Source organism: Drosophila eugracilis, unplaced genomic scaffold, assembly GCF_018153835.1.
Source record: "Drosophila eugracilis isolate 14026-0451.02 unplaced genomic scaffold, ASM1815383v1 contig_2147, whole genome shotgun sequence".
In the NCBI taxonomy this organism is placed as follows: domain Eukaryota; kingdom Metazoa; phylum Arthropoda; class Insecta; order Diptera; family Drosophilidae; genus Drosophila; species Drosophila eugracilis.
Genome location: NW_024573030.1, coordinates 1029411 through 1041816, shown reverse-complemented (window position 1 = coordinate 1041816; position 12406 = coordinate 1029411).

The following is a 12406-nucleotide window of genomic DNA, read 5'->3' as shown; positions in this document are numbered from 1 at the left end:
TTGTACCGATGTTGTTGCTGGGCATGGAAGACGTTGTTTGATCAGAAGCCGATGCCGCCGCCTCAGTGAAGTTATGCGCTCTCCACAGTCCTTTTCGACGTTTTATTTTTCTCTTATTTTCATACCCGGCTACTTGAGGCGCCACCAAGCTTCTGGCCAAGCTAAAAAAAAAAACCAAAAAAAAAAATGCCATGTTTCCTCCAATGTGTCGCCCCGTCCCTTTCGCAGCCGCACATGCCGTCTCTGTCTGCATCTGACTGTGTGTTGGCCGCAGCGCCTTTCGTTGGCGCTAAGCAACGCAGGCCAATTGGCGTCATCCTTCATGCCAGTGGGGATATATGTACTTATACCGATATATATATATACATATTTGGGCTATTATTGTGTGTGTGTGTGGCGGCACTTGCCGCCTTCATCCTCATTTTGTTTCAAGAGCACTGCAAGAAAAAGGAGATATTAAGTAATCTAGAGATATGGATATATGCGAAGCTGCAGCTTAGATGCCATGAAGACAAACCGCAGCTAGGCAACGTTAAGCCCAGAAATATTTACAGATTACAAAATCCTAAGTAAATATTAGCCCATTTCCGGATCTAGATGCGAAATTATTGATAGATTTGATCAGAAAAATATCATTTTTTGCTCTGTGTGGTCGCACTGGCAGGCTCAGTAAATCAAAAAGCCGCCACAGCCGCATTATGAGAGCAGGGACGTTGGGCGGGCTAGGGTCCAAAAACCTGGGCGGTGGTCCCTGGGATCCTACGTTTCGGGTCTCCATGCCATACCCTTCATAGCTTCATACAACTATACCAAAAAAAAAAAAAAAGGAACAAAAAACTGTCGGCATATTTCTTGTTTTCATTATGCCACATTTCATATTTGTGAGACCCCCGCGCCTCCCTCGCTTCTTGGCCATTTATTATATATTCTCAAGCAGAGTTATTATTATTATTTTTATTAATATTTTGAGTGAGTCAGTTGAGTGGTTGCTAAACTATTGGTGGGTGGTGGCTCATGATTACAAAACTGTGTGTGGCCTTTCAAAGTAGTGATTAGTTTTTAACACACAACAATATTATCTAGCTTACAGTTCTCGAAAAGCAGTTCTACAGAACTAACTAGAGTTGTTGTTTTTTCTTTTAATTTAATCGAATGTTTCTTTGTTTTTGTCTCTTTGCCTTTGTGCGTCATAACTTTACCAATTCACTCCGATGACTTTTGGTAAAAATTTAAAAACAGCAGACATTCTTATCTTTGTTAGTTGGGAAGTTTATGGCAAACGAAGTGGAAAATATTTTCGAAAGCCTCAGCTGGAATGTGTGACACAATCAGGTGCACTACATACGTAGTGGGCGGTGGTTTCAAGTGGTTGAGTGGTTCGGTACAGTGGGGCAGGGATAAATATTCTACCGGCAGCAAGGCAATTAGCTTTGTGCCACACGTAGCCAAAGCTCCGGGACAAGTTGCAGCATCATCGTAGTCGAAAAAAATAAAAGAACCGGGTCAAGTGCTGCTCCACGAAGAAGTAGGAGCACAAGATGTCAGCAACACCACCCATTCACTGGCTTTTTAAAGCACCCACCCACCTAGCCAAGTCCCCCTGCCTAACATCCCTTGAAAACACCCCCTCCCTCTATCACAATTCGGGCAAGTGCGCCCATTAGGCAGCGACACAGAATTTTTGAGGGGGAGCAAACAGAAGCAGTGAAAATCAAGTGGAAGACACAACAGGACGAAGGGAATAGAATGCAGGATATGCCGGGTTGGGGGGTGGAGGGATAGGAAAAAAGGTGGAGTCTCACAGCAACATGACAAACATGACATGGCTGAAAGTTTGACAGGCGCCCTCCTCTTATGAGGAAAATACAGTATGCACAGCAAGGAACCCGCTAGGTGACGCTGCCCTCGAGGACTTTCTGGACATTAGCCTGACATCCTGGAATACTGGACCAAAACGGGATCTCTTTTCGGCCAGTGGCCAGCACATGTTTGCCTTCAATTAGAAGTTTTTCGGGCTAGCCCAATGCCTTCGGCCTGTTTGTCTTGTCAGCTGCGAAAAGTAGAGCAGCCACAGATGCACTGGCCAAAAAGGGGGGCTTCACGCAAGCCTGAATGATTCTTGACATTCCGCATATTACGGCCATTTTCCTAAACAATTTTAATTAATTTAACATCAAAACATCTCTAAATTAACCCACAAGTAGTAGTAATATTTTTCTTTTCATAATCAATAGCCTGTGCCAATCAGAAAACAACTGAATTGATGAAGCCCAAAAAACAACTGCATCTTAAGTGGCTCGAAACAGAACTGCAGCGTTTACCCAAGATTAACAAGCAGAACACATTGAAGGTCCTCCTGGATATGCTGTAAGTTGTAATATTTCGTTTCTATTCTGAGTTTAAGTAAGCCTTATTTTGTTTTTTTTTCCGCAGGCGATGAAATTTGAAGTGAAGCTCTGCTACGGGGCGGGAAAACTGGGAACTGCCCCGTTCACACAGGAACCCATTAGAATGGGTAAGTTATCCAAGAATAGGACATGTTATTGTATGTAAAATTTAGACCATTTTTGGCCATTTGGCCATTTTGACCATTATTACCAACACTAAAAGCTGCTTTAAGCTATAACTTAGTCGAGAAAAGGCGCACTACCGAAGGAACGACAGTTTTGTGTAGATTAGGACCCAAACTAACGATCCCTATAACCACTTTTAGTATTGTTGTGGAAAAAGAACTTAAAATTGTTGTGCAAAACCTGAATAACGGCTTTTGGCAAAAAAATTTCAATATTCCTATAGAATTTTTTAGCTCCAGCTCGGTCAAAACAAGCCGCATGGCTAAAACAATGACTGTTTTTTGCAGTTGACAACCTAAACTTCACACACCTATACTTGCTTTTATCATTATTGCTATGATTTTTTTGTACGAGCTCTGTTTTATGGGCGGAAAACTGATAAAACCGATTTTTAACAGAAATTTGCAATATTATTTTCGGGTTTTTAGCTCTAGCTCGGCCAAAACAAGACGCACAGCCAAAAGAACGACTGTTTTGTGCTGCTAACGACCAATACTTACCACCCCTATCACTCGTTTTTCGATTTTGGGAAAATCAATTTTGGCCCAAATTTCTCATTTTTTATAAGGGGTACCATCATCAAAATTTTCAAAAATGGCCCAAAAATGAAGTTTCCCAGATTTGAATGCAAACCAATTGGGAATCATAGCAATCAAGTTACGAGTCCTACAAGGTATTACATTCTTCATTTGGACCATTTTTGGCTCTGCTATGCCCAAAAAACTGATTTTTGTTGTGCCCAAAATCACGTATACGTCGTTTGACAGCAGAAAGCCCGGGATTGCTGCAGTTTCTTAGCTCTAACTTTGTCAAAACAAGTGGCATAGCTAAAACAATGACTGTTCTATGCAGCTAACTACCGAAACTTAACACCCCTATACTTGGTTTTGTTATAATTGTTCTGATTTTTTGGTGAGAGCTCTGTTTTAAGGTCTGAAAAATCAGGAAACTCATTTTTAAGAGAAATTTGCAACTTTTATTGGGGTTTTTAGCTCTAGCTCGGCCAAAACAAGACGCGCAGCCAAAAGAACGACTGTTTTGTGCTGCTAACGACCAATACTTACCACCCCTATCACTCGTTTTTCGATTTTGGGAAAATCAAATTTGGCCCAAATTTCGCATTTTTGATAAGGGGTACCATCATCAAAATTTTCAAAAATGGCCCAAAAATGAAGTTTCCCAGATTTGAATGCAAACCAATTGGGAATCATAGCAATCAAGTTACGAGTCCTACAAGGTATTACATTCTTCATTTGGACCATTTTTGGCTCTGCTATGCCCAAAAAACTGATTTTTGTTGTGCCCAAAAGTATGTTACGTCTTTTAGCAGCAGAGATTCCGGTTTTGTTGCTGTTTCTTAGCTCTGACTTTGTCAAAACAAGTTGCACAGCCGAAAGAACGACTGTTTTATGCAGCTAACAACCAAAACTGTAAACCCCTATACCTACTTTTACCAGTAGTGTTCTGATTTCGTTGGGGCGAGTGCTGATTTAATGGCTAAAAAGTCAAAAAACCGATTTTCTACAGCATAGATTCCGGTTTTGTTGCCGTTTCTTTGCTCTGACTTTGTCAAAACAAGCCGCATGGCTAAAACAATGACTGTTTTATGCAGCTAACTACCGACTCTTAACAGCCCTATATTTGCTTTTATCGTTATTGTTCTTATTTTTTGGCGCGAGCTCTGTTTTAAGGGCGGAAAACTGATAAAACCGATTTTTAACAGAAATTTGCAATATTATTTTCGGGTTTTTAGCTCTAGCTCGGGCAAAACAAGTCGCACAGCCAAAAGAACGACTGTTTTGTGCTGCTAACAACCAATACTAACCACCCCTATCACTCGTTTTTCGATTTTGGGAAAATCAATTTTGGCCCAAATTTCTCATTTTTTATAAGGGGTACCATCATCAAAATTTTCAAAAATGGCCCAAAAATGAAGTTTCCCAGATTTGAATGCAAACCAATTGGGAATCATGGCAATCAAGTTACGAGCCGTACGAGGTGTTGCATTCCTCATTTGGACCGTTTTTGGCTGTGCTATGCCAAGAAAACTGATTTTTTGTGCCCAAAATCACGTATACGTCGTTTGACAGCAGAAAGCCCGGGATTGCTGCAGTTTCTTAGCTCTAACTTTGTCAAAACAAGTGGCATAGCTAAAACAATGACTGTTCTATGCATCTAACTACCGAAACTTAACACCCCTATACTTGGTTTTGTTATAATTGTTCTGATTTTTTGGTGAGAGCTCTGTTTTAAGGTCTGAAAAATCAGGAAACTCATTTTTAAGAGAAATTTGCAACTTTTATTGGGGTTTTTAGCTCTAGTTCGGCCAAAACAAGACGCACAGCCAAAAGAACGACTGTTTTGTGCTGCTAACGACCAATACTTACCACCCCTATCACTCGTTTTTCGATTTTGGGAAAATCAATTTTGGCCCAAATTTCGCATTTTTGATAAGGGGTACCATCATCAAAATTTTCAAAAAACGGCCAAAAATTAAGTTTTCCAGATTTGAGTGCAAACCAATTGGGAATCATGGCAATCAAGTTACGAGCCCTACGAGGTATTACATTCCTAGTTTGGGCCATTTTTGGCTTTGGTATTGCAAAAAAACTGATTTTTTATGCCGAAAAGTATGTTAAGTCTTTTAGCAGCAGAGATTCCGGTTTCCTTGCCGTTTCTTAGCTTTAACTTTCTCAAAACAAGCCCCATGACTAAAACAATGACTGTTTTATACAGCTAACTACCGACTCTTAACAATCCTATACTTGCTTTTATCATTATTGTTCTGCTTTTTCGGTGCGAGCTCTGTTTTAAGGGGTGAAAAATCAGGAAACCGATTTTTAGAGAAATGTGCAACTTTTATTGGGGTTTTTAGTTCTAGTTCAGCCAAAACAAGACGCACAGCCAAAAGAACGACTGTTTTGTGCAGCTTTTGAATATAAGTTATTATTAGATTGGCATTTTGACGAATAATTGGCAAAACTTGACAATTTTGTAACTAATCCAATTTAAAATGTTTTTTAGGCGATCAAGTCGATGTGAATGGTGATGACTAGGACTTTGAGCGGAACTCTTATACTTAAAAGGACCCCGTGTTCTCATCAGAGAAGGGCCCTTGTCACGGAGATAAAAAGATAAAATGATATGTACTAAAATGCGAAAACGTTTCAATAAAATTAAAAATAAAATAATTTGCACTTTTTATGGTATTAAGAAAATAAATAGGGGGAAAGCTATCAAAAGTTTTTGGGAATGCCGAAAGTGGCCAATAAAAATTATTTTTCTTTGAAATGAAACAATAATGATAGTATACTTTTAGGCATAAAAGTAATTTTCGTCAAAAGTTTTGACCAAGTTAATAATGGAAAATTTTCGACAGTTTCGTCAAATTTTTTGACCAATTAGCAATTTGCGTGAATTTTTCAAGTTTTTCGTCGAAATTTTTGACCAATTATCAATTTGCGTGAATTTTTTAAGTTTTTTCGTCAAAATTTTTGACCAATTAGCAATGTGCTTGAAAATTTTTATTTTTTTCGCCAAAATTTTTGACCAATTGGCAATGTACTTGAAATTTTTTATTTTTTTCGTCAAAAATTTTGACCAATTAGCGATGCTCGTGAAAATTTTTAATTTTTCGTCAAAATTTTTGACGAATAATTTGTGCACAAAATCAGCCCAATTTGGGCAATTTGCGACTGGTCAAATTTTTTGACGAAAAAATCAAAAATTTCACGCACATTGCTAATTGGTCAAAAATTTTGACGAAAATGTCGAAAATTTTCCATTACTAACTTGGTCAAAAGTTTTGACGAAAATTAGTTTTATGCCTAAAAGTATACTATCATTTATGTTAGGGTACTCACATATGCCTAAAAGTATGCTACAATCCCCCAACTTCTTCAAGAAAGCGTTGCATATTCGTGTTTTTCTTATCATTTTATTAAATTGTTAATTTTACCATACATAAAATAAATAAATAAATAAAATAAATTTTCACGACGAGGGCGTCTTCTAGAATCGGTAGTCAAACGGTGCTCCATTCTCGATTCGATTCATAGCAGTCCTCCATCTCAGAATGCTAATTAGTTATCATCACCCGCATCGACTTCTTCGCCTGCAAATAAACAAAACAAGGTATGATTTGTTGTTTTACACTACATCGCCAAAAGTGGTCCAAATGAGGAATGTAATACCTCGTAGGGCTCGTAATTTAATTAGCTAGAGCTAAAAACCCCAATAAAAGATGCAAATTTCTCTTAAAAATCGGTTTCCTGATTTTTCAGCCCTTAAAACAGAGCTCGCACTGAAAAAGCAGAACAATAATGATAAAAGTAAGTATAGGGGCTTTAAGTTTCGGTAGTTAGCTTCACAAAACAGTCCTTGATTTAGCTATGCGGCTTGTTTTTACAAAGTTAGAGCTAAGAAACGGCAAAAAAGCCGGCCTCTTGCTGTCACCCGACGTATACGTTATTTTGGGCGCAAAAAAATCAGCTTTCTGGCCATAGCAAAGCCAAAAATGGCCCAAACTAGGAATGTAATACCTCGTAGGGCTCGTAACTTGATTGCCATGATTCCCAATTGGTTTGCACTCAAATCTGGAAAACTTAATTTTTGGCCGTTTTTTGAAAATTTTGATGATGGTACCCCTTATCAAAAATGCGAAATTTGGGCCAAAATTGATTTTCCCAAAATCGAAAAACGAGTGATAGGGGTGGTAAGTATTGGTCGTTAGCAGCACAAAACAGTCGTTCTTTTGGCTGTGCGTCTTGTTTTGGCCGAACTAGAGCTAAAAACCCCAATAAAAGTTGAAAATTTCTCTTAAAAATGGGTTTCCTGATTTTTCAGCCCTTAAAACAGAGCTCGCACCGAAAAAGCAGAACAATAATGATAAAAGCAAGTATAGGATTGTTAAGAGTCGGTAGTTAGCTGTATAAAACAGTCATTGTTTTAGTGATGGGGCTTGTTTTGAGAAAGTTAAAGCTAAGAAACGGCAAGGAAACCGGAATCTCTGCTGCTAAAAGACTTAACATACTTTTCGGCATAAAAAATCAGTTTTTTTTCAATACCAAATCCAAAAATTGCCCAAACTAGGAATGTAATACCTCGTAGGGCTCGTAACTTGATTGCCATGATTCCCAATTGGTTTGCACTCAAATATGGAAAACTTAATTTTTGGCCGTTTTTTGAAAATTTTGATGATGGTACCCCTTATCAAAAATGCGAAATTTGGGCCAAAATTGATTTTCCCAAAATCGAAAAACGAGTGATAGGGGTGGTAAGTATTGGTCGTTAGCAGCACAAAACAGTCGTTCTTTTGGCTGTGCGTCTTGTTTTGGCCGAACTAGAGCTAAAAACCCCAATAAAAGTTGAAAATTTCTCTTAAAAATGGGTTTCCTGATTTTTCAGCCCTTAAAACAGAGCTCGCACCGAAAAAGCAGAACAATAATGATAAAAGCAAGTATAGGATTGTTAAGAGTCGGTAGTTAGCTGTATAAAACAGTCATTGTTTTAGTGATGGGGCTTGTTTTGAGAAAGTTAAAGCTAAGAAACGGCAAGGAAACCGGAATCTCTGCTGCTAAAAGACTTAACATACTTTTCGGCATAAAAAATCAGTTTTTTTTCAATACCAAATCCAAAAATTGCCCAAACTAGGAATGTAATACCTCGTAGGGCTCGTAACTTGATTGCCATGATTCCCAATTGGTTTGCACTCAAATATGGAAAACTTAATTTTTGGCCGTTTTTTGAAAATTTTGATGATGGTACCCCTTATCAAAAATGCGAAATTTGGGCCAAAATTGATTTTCCCAAAATCGAAAAACGAGTGATAGGGGTGGTAAGTATTGGTCGTTAGCAGCACAAAACAGTCGTTCTTTTGGCTGTGCGTCTTGTTTTGGCCGAACTAGAGCTAAAAAACCCAATAAAAGTTGCAAATTTCTCTTAAAAATGGGTTTCCTGATTTTTCAGCCCTTAAAACAGAGCTCGCACCGAAAAAGCAGAACAATAATGATAAAAGTAAGTATAGAGGTTTTAAGTTTCGGTAGTTAGCTTCACAAAACAGTCATTGATTTAGCTATGCGGCTCGTTTTTACAAAGTTAGAGCTAAGAAAGGGCAAAAAAGCCGGCCTCTCGCTGTCACCCGACGTATACGATATTTTGGGGGCAAAAAAATCAGTTTTCTGGCCATAGCACAGCCAAAAATGGCCCAAACTAGGAATGTAATACCTCGTAGGGCTCGTAACTTGATTGTCATGATTCCCAATTGGTTTGCACTCAAATCTGGAAAACTTAATTTTTGGCCGTTTTTTGAAAATTTTGATGATGGTACCCCTTATCAAAAATGCGAAATTTGGGCCAAAATTGATTTTCCCAAAATCGAAAAACGAGTGATAGGGGTGGTAAGTATTGGCTGCTAACCACAAAACAGTCGTTCTTTTGGCTGTGCGTCTTGTTTTGGCCGAACTAGAGCTAAAAACCCCAATAAAAGTTGCAAATTTCTCTAAAAATCGGTTTCCTGATTTTTCAGCCCTTAAAACAGAGCTCGCACCGAAAAAGCAGAACAATAATGATAAAAGCAAGTATAGGATTGTTAAGAGTCGGTAGTTAGCTGTATAAAACAGTCATTGTTTTAGTGATGGGGCTTGTTTTAAGAAAGTTAAAGCTAAGAAACGGCAAGGAAACCGGAATCTCTGCTGCTAAAAGACTTAACATACTTTTCGGCATAAAAAAATCAGTTTTTTTGCAATACCAAATCCAAAAATTGCCCAAACTAGGAATGTAATACCTCGTAGGGCTCGTAACTTGATTGCCATGATTCCCAATTGGTTTGCACTCAAATCTGGAAAACTTAATTTTTGGCCGTTTTTTGAAAATTTTGATGATGGTACCCCTTATCAAAAATGCGAAATTTGGGCCAAAATTGATTTTCCCAAAATCGAAAAACGAGTGATAGGGGTGGTAAGTATTGGTCGTTAGCAGCACAAAACAGTCGTTCTTTTGGCTGTGCGTCTTGTTTTGGCCGAACTAGAGCTAAAAACCCCAATAAAAGTTGCAAATTTCTCTAAAAATCGGTTTCCTGATTTTTCAGCCCTTAAAACAGAGCTCGCACCGAAAAAGCAGAACAATAATGATAAAAGCAAGTATAGGATTGTTAAGAGTCGGTAGTTAGCTGTATAAAACAGTCATTGTTTTAGTGATGGGGCTTGTTTTAAGAAAGTTAAAGCTAAGAAACGGCAAGGAAACCGGAATCTCTGCTGCTAAAAGACTTAACATACTTTTCGGCATAAAAAAATCAGTTTTTTTGCAATACCAAATCCAAAAATTGCCCAAACTAGGAATGTAATACCTCGTAGGGCTCGTAACTTGATTGCCATGATTCCCAATTGGTTTGCACTCAAATCTGGAAAACTTAATTTTTGGCCGTTTTTTGAAAATTTTGATGATGGTACCCCTTATCAAAAATGCGAAATTTGGGCCAAAATTGATTTTCCCAAAATCGAAAAACGAGTGATAGGGGTGGTAAGTATTGGTCGTTAGCAGCACAAAACAGTCGTTCTTTTGGCTGTGCGTCTTGTTTTGGCCGAACTAGAGCTAAAAACCCCAATAAAAGTTGCAAATTTCTCTAAAAATCGGTTTCCTGATTTTTCAGCCCTTAAAACAGAGCTCGCACCGAAAAAGCAGAACAATAATGATAAAAGCAAGTATAGGATTGTTAAGAGTCGGTAGTTAGCTGTATAAAACAGTCATTGTTTTAGTGATGGGGCTTGTTTTAAGAAAGTTAAAGCTAAGAAACGGCAAGGAAACCGGAATCTCTGCTGCTAAAAGACTTAACATACTTTTCGGCATAAAAAAATCAGTTTTTTTGCAATACCAAATCCAAAAATTGCCCAAACTAGGAATGTAATACCTCGTAGGGCTCGTAACTTGATTGCCATGATTCCCAATTGGTTTGCACTCAAATCTGGAAAACTTAATTTTTGGCCGTTTTTTGAAAATTTTGATGATGGTACCCCTTATCAAAAATGCGAAATTTGGGCCAAAATTGATTTTCCCAAAATCGAAAAACGAGTGATAGGGGTGGTAAGTATTGGTCGTTAGCAGCACAAAACAGTCGTTCTTTTGGCTGTGCGTCTTGTTTTGGCCGAACTAGAGCTAAAAACCCCAATAAAAGTTGAAAATTTCTCTTAAAAATGGGTTTCCTGATTTTTCAGCCCTTAAAACAGAGCTCGCACCGAAAAAGCAGAACAATAATGATAAAAGTAAGTATAGAGGTTTTAAGTTTCGGTAGATAGCTTCACAAAACAGTCATTGATTTAGCTATGCGGCTCGTTTTTACAAAGTTAGAGCTAAGAAACGGCAAAAAAACGGCCTCTCGCTGTCACCCGACGTATACGATATTTTGGGGGCAAAAAAATCAGTTTTCTGGCCATAGCACAGCCAAAAATGGCCCAAACTAGGAATGTAATACCTCGTAGGGCTCGTAACTTGATTGCCATGATTCTCAATTGGTTTGCACTCAAATCTGGAAAACTTAATTTTTGGCCGTTTTTTGAAAATTTTGATGATGGTACCCCTTATCAAAAATGCGAAATTTGGGCCAAAATTGATTTTCCCAAAATCGAAAAACGAGTGATAGGGGTGGTAAGTATTGGTCGTTAGCAGCACAAAACAGTCGTTCTTTTGGCTGTGCGTCTTGTTTTGGCCGAACTAGAGCTAAAAACCCCAATAAAAGTTGAAAATTTCTCTTAAAAATGGGTTTCCTGATTTTTCAGCCCTTAAAACAGAGCTCGCACCGAAAAAGCAGAACAATAATGATAAAAGTAAGTATAGAGGTTTTAAGTTTCGGTAGATAGCTTCACAAAACAGTCATTGATTTAGCTATGCGGCTCGTTTTTACAAAGTTAGAGCTAAGAAACGGCAAAAAAGCCGGCCTCTCGCTGTCACCCGACGTATACGATATTTTGGGGGCAAAAAAATCAGTTTTCTGGCCATAGCACAGCCAAAAATGGCCCAAACTAGGAATGTAATACCTCGTAGGGCTCGTAACTTGATTGCCATGATTCTCAATTGGTTTGCACTCAAATCTGGAAAACTTAATTTTTGGCCGTTTTTTGAAAATTTTGATGATGGTACCCCTTATCAAAAATGCGAAATTTGGGCCAAAATTGACTTTCTCAAAATCGAAAAACGAGTGATAGGGGTGGTAAGTATTGGTCGTTAGCAGCACAAAACAGTCGTTCTTTTGGTTATGCGTCTTGTTTTGGCCGAACTAGAGCTAAAAACCCCAATAAAAGTTGCAAATTTCTCTAAAAATCGGTTTCCTGATTTTTCAGCCCTTAAAACAGAGCTCGCACCGAAAAAGCAGAACAATAATGATAAAAGCAAGTATAGGATTGTTAAGAGTCGGTAGTTAGCTGTATAAAACAGTCATTGTTTTAGTGATGGGGCTTGTTTTAAGAAAGTTAAAGCTAAGAAACGGCAAGGAAACCGGAATCTCTGCTGCTAAAAGACTTAACATACTTTTCGGCATAAAAAAATCAGTTTTTTTGCAATACCAAAGCCAAAAATTGCCCAAACTAGGAATGTAGTACCTCGTAGGGCTCGTAACTTGATTGCCATGATTCCCAATTGGTTTGCACTCAAATATGGAAAACTTAATTTTTGGCCGTTTTTTGAAAATTTTGATGATGGTACCCCTTATCAAAAATGCGAAATTTGGGCCAAAATTGACTTTCTCAAAATCGAAAAACGAGTGATAGGGGTGGTAAGTATTGGTCGTTAGCAGCACAAAACAGTCGTTCTTTTGGCTGTGCGTCTTGTTTTGGCCGAATTAG